The sequence below is a fragment of the Triturus cristatus genome, chromosome 9, assembly GCF_964204655.1.
Source record: "Triturus cristatus chromosome 9, aTriCri1.1, whole genome shotgun sequence".
In the NCBI taxonomy this organism is placed as follows: Eukaryota; Metazoa; Chordata; class Amphibia; order Caudata; family Salamandridae; genus Triturus; species Triturus cristatus.
In genome coordinates this window covers 848,682,731-848,697,550 of record NC_140592.1, presented here as the reverse complement: position 1 = coordinate 848,697,550, position 14,820 = coordinate 848,682,731, and the positions used below count along the sequence as shown (strand labels likewise).

At 42.3% G+C, this 14,820-nt stretch overlaps 1 long non-coding RNA gene across 1 annotated transcript in view; it reads right to left on the bottom strand.

Annotated features, from left to right (window-relative positions):
- Positions 1–8,408, bottom strand: part of LOC146798949 (uncharacterized) — a 142,914-nt gene extending 134,506 nt beyond the window's left edge. The window contains exon 1 of the long non-coding RNA XR_014969217.1: positions 8,290–8,408. This is a non-coding gene — a long non-coding RNA (uncharacterized LOC146798949). The remainder of the gene's footprint in view (positions 1–8,289) is intronic.
- Between the last annotated feature and the right edge of the window lie 6,412 nt (positions 8,409–14,820).

Sequence of the window (14,820 nt, the reverse complement as noted above, 5' to 3'; positions counted from 1 at the left end):
GGCAGCCAGACTAAAGGACGCAAACCAAACCGGGGGGAGGACCATCCACAGCAGCACAGCCAACACCCCACGAGGAGCTTGTGGAGTCCACTCTCCTGCCTGAGAGCATCTGTGGTGTGGCTGACATTGACAGCTCCGACCCTGCATCCAGCAGCCAAGGTAAGATGCATGCAAAATCAATCTTCACTGATCCCCATCCCATGCACACTTCCCCAAATGCGCTAAATATCCTCACAAAATGTCATTCCAGTACAAGTCTTACAGCACACCCAGCAATGCATCATGGGACTTGTAGTACTATGTCTGACAGTGTGTCCATGAGACAAAGGACATCTAATGCAACATGTGGGTTGGGGATAAGTGAATGATACAGTGTCAGAGGTTAGCCGATACAAACGGTAGGAACTTTATTGATTGCCAATTGCAGACAAAGACACAAACTCATGTAGTCCCCTTTACATCCACAGCACAATCCAGGGCACGTGAAGACAGTGCAGAGGGAGAGGAGCCTGCACATCCTGAGGACTCCAGTGACGAGACAGAGCTCATACCAATCCAGCGCAGGAAGCGCACACATGTGCCCCCACTGCCTCCATTTGAGGATAAAATACCGGCCACAGGGGAGGACAGTGACAGGAGAGAGGGGAGTCAGGGTGTGTCACACATGCCCATTCAGGACACACTGATGAATACAAGCCCCAGCTAGGCCCGCAGAATACAAGGGTTCGCTCTCCTGTAACAAAGGTTAGAAGGAAGTTGGCACGGAAGCTGCAAATACAAAGACAAAGTTTATTAACCCTTAAGGGTGGTCCTACAACCTATACAACACTCTTCAGCATTGCACAGAGTAGTACAAAGAACTTGCGTACACGGTCCCGTTTTATACACAACAGAGGGGCTCATAAGTGGGTGGATACATCATGAGGAGAAGTTCTTTACCTTTTAAGGACAATTTCGATACAGAACCAATATGTGGGCGGAGTAACCAATCTCAAATGACATCACTGATTACATCATCCTTGCTGATAGAGTGGCAGACCTCCTCTCCCCCTAATATAACCTTTGATACACACATTCAAAAATAGAAACAAAAATTTTCAAAACAATGGACATACCAATATCAGTTACAACAACCTATTCAGTAATTCTAAGATCCACATACACATCCACTCATTCACCAACAGTCCTATACAGTCCCTCATACATGTACTCACTCATCATATGTACTCATACACCTATACATCCTGTTACACAACGCCACTCATCCATAGAGTTACTCACACACATGGTCACTCATGCTAATAAAGAATCAAACATCCATTTACTTGCATATACAGTTATACACACACCACCACACTTACTTCTACAGAAACTTACACATACTTAGTCTTTTAAACAATCACTTATAGAAACACATAATTATTCATACAGGAACTCTTTCAATCTCTCATTCTCACATATACTCACTTATATACACCAATAGTCACATATACTAGTTTAACCCTTTCGCTGCGGCGGGAATTCCACTGCAGCGCTGGGGGGGGTTTGGGGGCAGCGCGGTGCTCATGATGGAACCACTCCGTCATGAGCCACGGTTGAGCTGTGCTCATGACGGAGTGGTTCTGTCATGACTCCGCCCACTGCGCTAATCGCCCGCACAGGCGGGGAATTAGCGCCGCGTGGGCGGCGCGGCCGCCAACGGCCACAGCATGACGGAACCACTCCGTCATGAGCACACGGCGACCGTGGCTCATGACGGAGTGGTTCCGTAATGAGTGGGGAAGGGGTTAAAACATATGTAGTTACTCATAAAGACACTATTTAGACAGTCATTCACTCACTAACACACCCATGCACACACTCATCCACCCATACAGTCCTGCACACATGCTGTCTTCAACACAAACAGTGAGTCACTCATTCATGCACCTATGCACTACGTAATACCCCCACCGGACCATACAGACACTCAGACACTCATACTGATACTCAAAAAACCAACCAATAACCTATATACACACTCATGTAGCTACTCACCAACCCATGCAGCCACTTATACACAAAGTGAGAGACTGATACAGATATTTACATATTTAAACATTACTCACTAAGCAATGTATTCACTAAGATACACTTAATCAGTCAGTTATACAATCAATTTTTCAAAAACAAATCATCCATTTAGACACTTATATACCCATTTATTCTTCCATCGACCTTGAGATATACATATATAAAACATATGTAATTTTCAGAATAACACACATTCACTGGATGATGTCATCAGTGATGCAATTTGAGATGTCATCAGTGATGTCATGAGTGATGTCACTGACCATGTCATGAGTGATGTAATATGTGACGTCATCAGCAGTGTATTGTGGGCGCGCAAGTTATAGTTAGCTGAACTAACTATAACGGGGGAATTTCAATGGTTTTGTACGAGTGAAAAGTCCAGCTAACTATAACGCCCCTGAAACCTATGTTTTTTTCAGTGATTTTCTAAGGTTTTTTAAATGCTAATTCCTAACAATAACGTGCCTGAAACCTATGGTTTTTTCAGTGAATATATATATATATATATATATATATATATATATATATATATATATATATATCAAGAAGACTACTTCCAACAGCCTTGAAGATCCTTCAACTGCCAAAGGAAAGAGTACACGAGCCTGGAATTGGTGCTGGTTTCTTTTATTTGCCCAGAGCGACGGCCATAACGTTTCGGCTCCGTGGAGCCTTGATCACATGACAGCAAATAGTTCGTGAAGTTACAAATTTAAAGTAAAAAGGTAGGTCACATGGGGGGAATCACTTAACGTTTGCAGTCATAGACAAGAATAAAACACCGTTGGTAAAAAGAGAAGAAATATCCAATCGCTAATTTACAAGTGATCATATCTCAACAAGTAAAATAATAAATAGACATACAAGCAAGTAATGATTTAAAATGTCGGCTTAAATGCTTTAGAAAATCCGGAAAGGATAGGAGCAATTGTCCATTGTGAGACCTGGAAATATGAATAACCAGTTGCTCATGATTACCAAAATACCAATCAGATGAATCACAAAATACTAGTCAGACCGTAATGCCATAAAACTGCATAACACATGTAAATAAATATATAAATATATATTAAAAACATTTTTGGCATAAAAACATTGATGAATGTGGTTAATTCAAGTTGTCCCATGGACCCCTCTTAATAAAAAAGTGAATAGTGCAGGAAAAGAAATATATATAAATAAATAAACTAATGAAATAAATATAAAAACATGCGGATAAGCATGCTATCTAAAGTGCCTGAGTTCTTATGTTAAGGGATACTGCATAACTAAGGTAATTGGAAAAATTATATATGCAGCTCCCATCCAGATGTAACACAGGGATTGGGGTAATTAAATGGGTGAATACCACTTAGGTGGAATCGGTGGCATAAGAGGTAAATTTATGGATACCGTGGACTCCCAGTTGAGAGAACCAAGCTAATTCCTATTGAGTTCATACAGCTCGATGGGACCGGAGAGGGTCTCAATGTTGTACCAGTATGATTGAGCTATCATGGTCAAATGGACAGCATATGGGCGGCGGTGGGTGCGGAGTTGGATCTCAGGCTGGGGAACATTACATTCTATAATGGCAACCGGATGTGCAAATCTCGTAAATTTTACATAGGAAAAAGTGCATTATGTCAACAATAAATAGTAAAATACTAAATAAATAACCTAAAAAACATATTAAATAGGATTATGACAAATGACTAAAAATCCGTAAAAAATAGCTAAGAACACATCAGATAAAAAGGTTTCCCATTAAAAAACAGTAAAAAGATGTAAAATCAACCCAAGCATGTATGCATGTCCTCTGTCATGTTTAGACCTGTGGGGACCTTGGTGTTCAGTTGTAGAATGTATCTTGTTTCTAATTTGCGGAGGTTAGACTCGCGATCCCCACCCCTTCTACTGGGTTCAATACAATCAATAACATGGTAGCTTAAGCCCCTATTGTCACTATTATGTACTTCCCTGAAATGGCGTGCCACGGGGTAGGTATTGTCTTGATTGGTAATCGCACGCAAGTGTTGTAAAATGCGTTTGTGTACCGCTAGCTTCGTGCTGCCTATGTATTTCAGGTTGCATGGACAAGTGAGGACATATACAGCGAATTCAGTCTTACAGGTCAACAATTTATTAATCCTGAGCTGTCTCATGCTAAAAGGATCAATGTAGGTTTTAGTATTGACACCGTGCGAACAGGCTTTGCAGGTTTTGCATTTGTAAAAACCACTGCTGAGTTGTAGCCAGGACGTTTTGTCAACTGTTTCAGGATTAGTGTTGACCAATGCTTGTCTCATAGTGGGGGCTCGGCTGTGTGTAATAGTAACCTGACGCGGTAGTAAGGAACCTAATATAGGGTCACTGCGTACTATGGGCCAGTTTTTGTTAATGATTTTACGCAAATCAGTCTGTTGTTTGCTGTAGCCCATGATGATCCTAAAATTGTGACATGAATTTTTATTGGCCTCCTCAGGATTGGAGGGCACCAATGTGTTGCTAGATACTCCGCTGATGGGTCTTAGCAGATCTTCACGATTCAGAGCATTGGATCGGACTATGGCACTTTCAATGCTATTCGCCGAGTAACCCCTCGCCCTAAACCTAAGTTTACTGAGCTCTTGAGCTATCTGGAGATCCTTTTCATTGCTACAAATTCTCCTCAGTCGTACCATCTCCCCATAAGGTATACTATTTATGAGGTGGGGTGGATGTGCGCTTGTGGCATGAAGGGTTGTATTGCCTGCTGTGGGTTTACGGTGTAGCCTAGTTTCTAGTTTGCCCGCATGGGTGTATACCTCGGTGTCTAGGAAAGTGACTTGTGTTTGGCTACATGTGGCAGTGAAATGGAGGTTGAGATTGTTCACATTTATACTCTCAATAAACCCATGTGCCTCCTCCAGTGACCCTTTCCAAATAACAAATAGGTCATCAATAAATCTTAGCCATAAGACAACATTATCTGCGAGGCACTGTGCATAGTCATGACGAAGGGTAGTTTCCTCCCAGTACCCCATGTGGAGGCAGGCGTAGCTAGGGGAAAAGCTAGCCCCCATTGCTACGCCCCTCAATTGTCGATATAGCAAGCCGTTAAACATGAAATTGTTGTTAAGGAGGCAGAGTTCAAGCATCTCGGTTAACATAGCATTGTGGCTCTCAAATTGAGTGGGTTTGCGTGAGAGAAAATATTTAGTGGCCTGTATGCCGTCATCATGGCTAATGCTGGTGTATAGAGATGTTACGTCCAAAGCCAACATCCAATAGCCATCCCTCCATTGGACTCCATTGATCTTCTGTAAAAAATCCCCAGTGTCCTGTATATATGAATCCAATGATCTAACAAAGTCTTGTAAAAAATAATCAATGTATTGGGACGTTTTCTCATACATACCCTCACGTGCTGAGATTATAGGTCTGCCTGGGGGTTTGACAGGGTCCTTATGAATCTTGGGGATAAAGTACAGCGTGGGAATTACAGGGTTGTCTTTCTTCAGGAAGTTAAGTTCCGCTTCCGTAATGAGCTTGCGTCCCCTCCAGTTGACCAATTTGTCCCGAAATTCTTTGTTGGCAATTTGGATGGCAACCGCCGTGGTACGAGTGTAACAGTTCCTGTCATTGAGTTGGATGGAGGCTTCGTGGTCGTAAAGTTCCTTGGTTAATAGAACGATATTGCCACCTTTGTCGCTCTGGCGAATAATAATCTTTTTGTTGTTTTTAAGTTTGCTGATAAGTTGACTATATAGCCGAGATTGTCGGTTGTAGCGTGGCTTCCTAGATTGAATTCTAGTATGCAAGGCTTTTATCTCCGTTGTCACATTGTCATAGAAAATATCGATGGCATCATGGGGCATGATAGGAGTGTACGTAGACTTAGGTCTAAAGGGCGTAGTGGGCCCCTTGGAGCTTGAGCCATCCGGGCAGTTTGCACTGACTCCTGCTCCTTCCGTGTCCCAAAGATCCTGGATTGCCTCCTGCAGGGCATTGTCGTTGTCATGGTCGGGAGGATTGCGTTTATTGCTGCGCATCGCAAATGATTTCTTGAGCTTGAGCTTCCGAACAGCTTTATACACATCGCATCGTTCAGAGGCATAATCAAAGTTGTTTTGAGGAGCAAAGGATAAGCCAAGTGCAAGTATTCTCTTATCTTCATCGGTGAGCTCTAGGGATGTCAGATTGATAATGGTGTTGGCATTCTCACTCGTTATTGGTTCTTTGTCCAATACCCCCTTCCTCTTCTCCTGTTCGGATTTGCAGCGTTTCTTCCTTGCCCTCTGCCTCTGCCGGGATTTGAAGTTTGAATGCTTCCGGCTGGGTTTGTCATTGCCGGTCTTGGTCGTAGGGTTTGCCTTCTCTCCTCGCATAAAAAATTCATTTCTTGTGCTGGAGATGGTCTCGGTATTGTTCCCGCTGCCAGGTTATCACGTAACTCCGATTCGGAGTCGCTACCACCCATTGAGCTGAGATCCGATTGTGTTGTGTCATTGGAGGCAGTCCCTTTGTTGGGACCCCGACTAGTGGGGGCCGCTTTGAACTTTGAGATTCGCAAAGCATCGTATCTTTTTGAAAAAGTAAAAATTTGGCCCAATTGGTAGTCATTGCGGTCGCGTTGGAACTTAAATGCTTTTCTGTCCATGATTATTTTCTCTTCTTTCTTGAGCCTCTCTGTCATCTCTTTCCTTAGTTTAGTTTTCTCGTCGGAGTCCTCAAATTTATCCAATTCCTCATTAAGAGCATCAATTTCCTTAAGCAGTGTAGCTCTGTCGATATCAGCATACTTTATCAATATTAGGACCATCTTACGGGAGGATTCCAAGTTCGCCTCTGCCCATTCACGCATAAGCTCGGGATTCGGGCTTTCGTAGCTGGGTGCCGTAAGGATACGCAACCCTCGGGGGATGCGATTAACATCAATGTAACTTTGTAGCGATTTCGACTCCCACCACTTGCTCTGTTCGTTTTTGAGTTTTTTCTCCAATATTTTGAATTTGTCCTTATTTGTCCATATAGATATGAAAAGGCACTTCCTCAGAGGTAGCCGGAACCTAGTCAGCGGTGCAATCCCAGGGTCCAAGGCTCCCTGTCAATTCCATAAAGTTTTCACGCAGTATTGAAGTACTAATGCACTCCTTCAAATAAATCGCACACTCACGGGGCTTCACATCAGTTTATTCCAAATGTCAAAACCGCAACAACCCAACGCGTTTCGGCGGCAAGCGCCTTGGTCACGGGTAAAATGCAATACAAACATTTCCGAAATTATACACGAACATTCAGTGCATCACGTGAAGAAATTCAATAACAAAAAAAGGGGACTGAGAATACTCAAGTCTTCTAACCATGGTTGTTCCGCCATTTTACAATGGTGAAAATATGTAAATCGGTAACCCATAAATCATTTGATTTAGAAACAATGTACGTAGTTACATCACAGAGGTGAAAAAGTAATGTTGTTACCGCCCACTACATCAAAAATTATGGAAAAAATAAAAATTAAATTTACGTATCTCCATGTTTACATTTCAAGGCGTTTAAATACATTGTTACAGCCCGACTTCATGCTCAGTAAACCACGGTAATTTCATAAGGAAAGTATGTCAAAGAATGCATACAAGTTATGAAAACCTGCGTGTGTCGAATATCTACACACTCAACATCGGCCTCCAACCTGATCATAGTCATCAAGGAAGGACTAATTTATTTATGTGCCGAGAATACTAGTTGTCAAGGGACAATAAATGCCAATGTTCCCGTATCCACGTTAACAAACATTGGCCAAACTTCCATCAAAATAAATATAAATGGTGATTGTGGAGAGTGCAAAAATTATACATGGACATAAGACAAAGGCAAATTAGTGAACGTCATATTGCCCCAGTGGGCCACATAATACCTATGTTCTCAGCCATTGTACCAAAGAATACAAATTCTCAACAAATTCACTCCTAAAAAGTCTAAATAACTCCAAATGGAGAAATATTAATGGTGATTGTTGATGATAGTACAAATATGCATGGACGTTATAACGAAGGCATATTAGTACATGTTATATTGCCCCAGTGGGCCACATGGTACCTGTATACTCTGCCATCTAGTTCCTATGCACTTTATGGCTGACTGATGGTCTAATGACTGCCAAGTGCTTAAATTCAAAGCAACACAAATAAATATAAAAATATAAAAATATAATAAATATATGGTGACATATCATCAAATAAAAGAATTTACCTTCACCACTGGAGTGCGGCTCGTTTCTTTCCGTAAGGAGAGAGTTGGAGGATGTTTTCGCGGCTTGGTTCTGCCGCGAGCGACGCACCACCAGCAAGTGCGCCATGGCTGCCCGAAACTGAACCAGTTGTTGTGCTCGTGAGAATGAATAAGGGTTCAGCAGTGCGACGCCGAGGACTGGCCTCGGCATGGTACTCCAGCAACCTCGAAAATAGGATTGCAAGGGAGCAGTGGTGAGCGAAAATAGAATATTTGAATATGGACACAAACAAATAAGAAACAAAGGATGTACGTGCATCTCCCACTGGAGGGTTTGAAAAAAAACTTTGCCACACACTACAAGTCCCAGCATGCTGTGCAAATGCTCCGTTGGGGCGGCCTCTAGGGGCTAAAAAATTATAAATTGTAGCATGTGAATTGTGGTGTGGATGCCAAGGCTACACCTTCGAAAAAGGTCAAAGTGTGACCGAAACGCGTCAGGATTGCCTGGTGACAGATCATCAAATAAAAGAATTTACCTTCACCACTGGAGTGCGGCTCGTTTCTTTCCGTAAGGAGAGAGTTGGAGGATATATATATATATATATATATATATATATATATATATATATATATATATATATTTCCAAAGATTTGCTCAGAGATGGAGCCGCACTCCGTGTTCAGGTAGGTAACAACCTTTTTATTGAAAAACAAACTGCTTCCCATTCTGTGATTGTCTTGTAGCCTTACGCGTTTCAGGGAAAACATTCCCTTTCATCAGAGGCCAAACACGAGCAGCTTCCTTTCGTGCGCCTGCACTGTTCCCTGCATGTTGCTTCAGTGAAAATTATCAGCCTCCGGTGTGCCACTTAATTTATTCACTCTCCCGCTGCCTGCTGGAACCTGCAGTTTAATTTAGCACTGAAGCAACATGCAGGGAACAGTGCAGGCGCACGAAAGGAAGCTGCTCGTGTTTGGCCTCTGATGAAAGGGAATGTTTTCCCTGAAACGCGTAAGGCTACAAGACAATCACGGAATGGGAAGCAGTTTGTTTTTCAATAAAAAGGTTGTTACCTACCTGAACACGGAGTGCGGCTCCATCTCTGAGCAAATCTTTGAAAAAATGGACACACGGTGGCTCCAGGCCGTGGGAGCGACGCACCGCCCTTGGACTAATTGGGGTCTGCGTGGGGGACAAGGCTTCCCTTACGATCGGCGTGGACAGGAAATTCATTGCAAACAAACTGAGTCTCATTCGGAGGCTCAATATGGAGCTGCACCATCGGGTCTTTTAATTGTAACAGGAGCAACTAACCCACTGGAGGGTCAGAAAGTGCTAAATTAAACTGCAGGTTCCAGCAGGCAGCGGGAGAGTGAATAAATTAAGTGGCACACCGGAGGCTGATAATTTTCACTGAAACAACATGCAGGGAACAGTGCAGGCGCACAAAAGGAAGCTGCTCGTGTTTGGCCTCTGATGAAAGGGAATGTTTTCCCTAAAACGCGTAAGGCTACAAGACAATCACGGAATGGGAAGCAGTTTGTTTTTCAATAAAAAGGTTGTTACCTACCTGAACACGGAGTGCGGCTCCATCTCTGAGCAAATCTTTGAGAAAAAAAAAATATATATATATATGTATATTACGTCACCTTGTAACACACACAGTAAGGCAAAAGCAGATATTGCCACAATCATCTCTGACCCTGAAAGGTATCCATTTGCGTGAGGATGGGTTCCTTGTGTAAGAGCAGAATGCAAGTTACTCACAATGAAATTAACCAAGTGACCCTCTGCTTCCCCCTATCTCAGCGAAGGGCAATGTGTCAGCCTACTTCAACCACTGATTAGCTATTGTGTCATTCACATTTTACTTTAATCCACCACCGCACACATCAGGGGGTAATGGATGAGCCAGTTGCAGTAATTGATCAGTTATTCAGCTATTCACATTTTGCGTCTGCCCACAACAACATAGGGGAAATATCTCAGACCCCCATCAGCCGTTGATTAGTTATTGCACAATTCATATTTAGCTTCCACCCACCACAGCATGCATCATGGGGCAATTGTCAAACCTACTTCAGCCATTGATCAGATACTCGGCCATTAACATTTTGCTCCCATCCACCAAATACATCGGGCTCTGTGTCAGACCACTTCATCCTTTGATCAGTATTACGCAATTTGCATTTTGCCTCCGCCCACCACATCATCCATCATGGGGCAATGGGTGAGCCCACTTTAGCCACTGACCAGTTATTCAGCCATTAATGCTTTGCTTCTGCCCACCACAAAATAGGGCAGTGTCAGCCCACTTTAGCCATTGATCATTTTGTATGCCATGCACATTTCATTTCCACCCACCACAGCATACAACATTGGACAGTGTATCACAGAAAGGGAGATAATAAGTTAAATGGGTGCCATGTTTTTCTTTCCCTGGGGTGAAGCTCACCCACTGCACCATGCCAGGGCAATTTCACCTTCCAGGGAAAAGAAAATACTCAAAGTGAGTTATTAATTCACGAGGGGTCGACCCATGCCTAGCAGGGCCGACTGCATCCAATATATAAGGTTCCTCGGTGCCTATTTAGATTCCTGGTCGAGGATATGGTCCCCAATGCAATCTCTGAGCAGGAATTCATGGCACAGGGACACCATTAGAAAGAGGAGCCTTTTCCCTTTGCGATGGTATCCTTGTGTCAAGAATAGTGCTCATGGGGTGGCAACAGAAAATTCCCATGGCACGTGCAGGCAGAACAAAATGGCCACCTTGTTGTCCTTTCCCTTTGTGGACAATCGTGTGACACAAGGGTTGTTCACCTGACATGGTAGGAAAAATACCCTTATTTGCCCCTGAAGGGTCAATCAGTTATCGGGGGGCTACCTCCCTAAAAAACAAAGATCCTTGGTGCCTAATACAGATTCCTCCGCAATAATCCCGGCATATCTGTTGTTATAGCACAGGAATACTTCTGTGAGAGACATTGTAGGAAAGAGGAGGAGACTTTCCATTTCCAACAATGCCTCTCACTTCATGGGCCCCTGCAGGAAAGAAAATGCTTCCGAACATGTGGTGTAGCACTCACCTGCGGCTGTCCAGCAGGCTGATGATGTCAGCATGCTGTACAGCGGGCTGGCGTCATTGATGGCGGTGGCATAATTCTACTGTCAAAGTCTTGCGAATATGACAAACATTCAATGTTTGCGACATTCACAGACCTTTTACCTGTGGGCAAAATGTCTTACAATATGATTTTAACTGAAGATGTTTCCAGAATGCACCTGCAAAAAAAGTAACTTAGAGGCATATTATCAAGAAAGGGCGTTAAAATTATCGTCGCATGTTCTAGTGTCAACGTGGGCTTCTATTGGAATTCTCTGCGGCATATTATCAAGCCCATTATCGCTACTTTAGCTGCAGTTTTCTGCCGCTAAAGCAGCGATAATTTTAACGCCGTGCTTGATAATATGCCTCCACTTTGGTAAAAACCAGTGTGATTTTCAACAGCCTTTAAAAAAAAAATTAAAAGCTTTTCCACACCCAAACTTTGTACAAGAGTCAGCTGCCATCGCGCGTGTGCGGCAGAGACCCTCATTTGTACTGTCTAGTAGTTACGAGTACACCATGTGTACAGTTCCCGCTGATGTTCTGAATGTTCACCAAAAATGCACATGCTCATATGGAGACAGGACTTTGATGAAAAGACAATTCCAGTAAGGCATCTGTGACATTTTTTTTGGTTTACATTAAACAAACTTCCAATGCAGGTGTTTGCTTTTCAAAAAACATACAAATAAATGTCCTTAGTGTCCTAGGAGTTTCCTCCCTGGGAAGTTTTTTTTAACATGTTCACAAATACCATGCCTTTATTTGTGGTTGTGAACAGGATAAAACAACACAAGAAAATCCTCCCTATTCGCCAGAAAGCATGCCCTAAATAGGCTGAGGCTTCCAAAGCTGTAGAACTGGCAAGGAACAGAATGCTCTGCCACTGAAAACTCAGCAGTATCTCCACCTCTATATGTATCATATCATGGTGTGCTGATTAGGACATCTACTGACTTACAGCGGATGTCCCATCTCTGACAACTTCTCTTGGCAACATCCTTATTTCTACTTGAGCAGCATGTGCTGCGCTAAGATTTGCTAAAAAGACTAGTTAAGATAGGTCATTATTTGAATTGAGGCCTGTAGAAATATTAGTCTTCTGCAGGCTCAGTCCATTGTGGGACTGGAACAGAAAATAGGCCTGGGCACCAAAATCAAAGTAGCACCGGTTAGTACATTAGATAGCTAAAAAAGAGGCCCATGTTCGCAAGTTTTAAACATGGAAAATAACATGGATTTGTGCTTGCTGCATGCAATGTTTGTTTTAATATCAGAGAAATCAACATTAAAAATCAATCCAGCAGATCATGAAATAGCTTAAAAAAACTGTTACGCACTTTTCTATCAGACAAGCCTGATTGAGCTGTAGGCAAGTCCGATCTCAGCTTGGTCTAGAGCTAGGATGGGTTCTTTTTCCCTAACCCCTTAAGTGCGAGTGTCAACCAATGGCTTGGGGAGATACTGGATAGAAGAATATTCAAAAAAGTTCCATTACAGAAATGTGATGGAAATGTGTTTTTTAGGCAAAATGTGAAGTTTGCAAGGGATTCTGGTTAAGCAAACCTTGGAAGAGTCATGCAAGTCATACAACCCTAGATTACCCCGGTGTTTTACTTTCAAAGCTGTGCAGGTTTGCTAGCTTTCCCTAGGTGCCGGCTGAGTTAGGGCCCAACATCTACAGCAATCCACTGTGCAAAAAAGGGTCAGTTTTGAGTGGAAAAATATGGGTCCATGTTGCGGTGTGGAATCTTTCTTGTTGCAGGGACTAGCCTACCCACACAAGTGAGGAACCATTTTTATCAGAAGACATGTGAAAGCATACAATAGTAGAAAATTTGTTATTACCAATTAGATTTCAATGCATTTTTACCTTCCAAATGTAAGCCAGTTTGTAAGAAAGAAGGCATTTTGAAAAATACCCTTTAAATCATATGCTAGTACCGGTGCCCACAAATTCAGAGATGTACGCATAATCACGGCTCCTAAACTCCATATCTTGTGTTCATTTCCCAGAAAACATGGGTTTCATTGATGTCCATTTATCACTCTACATATTTCACCATATAAATTAGTGTATAAACAATGAAAAACTATTGTACAGTGCAGCTCAGCTGTTGACTCTGGGTACCTTGGAGAAACTACAAACTCTATATGTCGCCGCAACCAGATGGGTCTAGCGAACGTAATGGTATATTGCTTTTTGAAAATTGGCCATCATGACAAAAAGTGACAGATGAAAAACTTGTGACAAATGGCAACTTTTTCCTACTCATTTTCAATATTTCATTCTTTCAACAGTCAGTTTCTTTAAGAAAACCTTGATGGAGCTGCACCTATGACCCCTTTGCTGAATTCAACATGTTTTCAACTTTTTAAAAATCTATAGCTTTCTTGGATTACCCATGGGTTTCAAACTGGTTTCCACCATAAATTAGAAGCAGGTTGAAAGCTCAAAATTAAGAAAAAATGGACTACCTCTTTGAAAAATACCACAACCTTTAAAAAAATAAGTTTATTTTGATTAAGTTGTGCATGTTCCTGGAAGATGGGAAGAAGGTGACTTTAGCTTAGCAAATAGTTCGCTAACGTCATTTGTGGGAGAAAACAAAAACAGCACTTTTTCCCTATTATTCCCCAAAAACTCAAAATGTATCCATATTTTGCCTATTTCAGCTTATTCCCCTCCGGGGCAATCGGCAAATCCTGGGTACCTTTAGAATCCCCAGGATATTGAAAAAAGACACAAATTTGGTGTGGAAAAAGGTTATGGAGCTCTAAGGGTGAACTACCCTAATTTGCCAAGAAGCATGACTCAGCACTGGGAGAGGGAGGGAGCCTCGGCATTTAAGTGGTTAATCATTCCCCTATGTTTGGAAGGATTTCATAAGTACAAAGGAAGATGCTTCCCCCAAAGGGACATCTTTGAATTCATTAGTTTCTCTCCAGGCACTGGCATTCCCTGTATACCGAAGAAGTGGGTGAACACAAAATATATATTTTTTAAATTCTTCCCAAATAACATTTGAAATTAAATTGTTTTAGTTCTGTTTTCCCATTCTGAAATTGTATTCTCAAATCCACACTGTATCCAAGAAGGTTAGTAACTGCCACATATAAAATATTACAATACATTTATGAGAGGATTCACTGTATGTCAGTAGGAGCCACAGTGATGTGTCAATAGCCACACAGCACCAATATTTGGTAACAGGGGATGGGCAATACATTCCCCAGCTGACAGGACCCACATACACATATAACCAGCCAAAATGGCCCTGTAGAATCGAGGTACAGTGCTATGGTAATTAATTAATTGTGAGCCACAGCAATAGCTTTGTGACTTGTTAATATTAGGCCAGTCCCATGCTAACAAAGGTTGCATGAGGGGTAGTAACCCACTGAAAATGAGCACCTGGGCCTTTAGCATGTTCAGCAG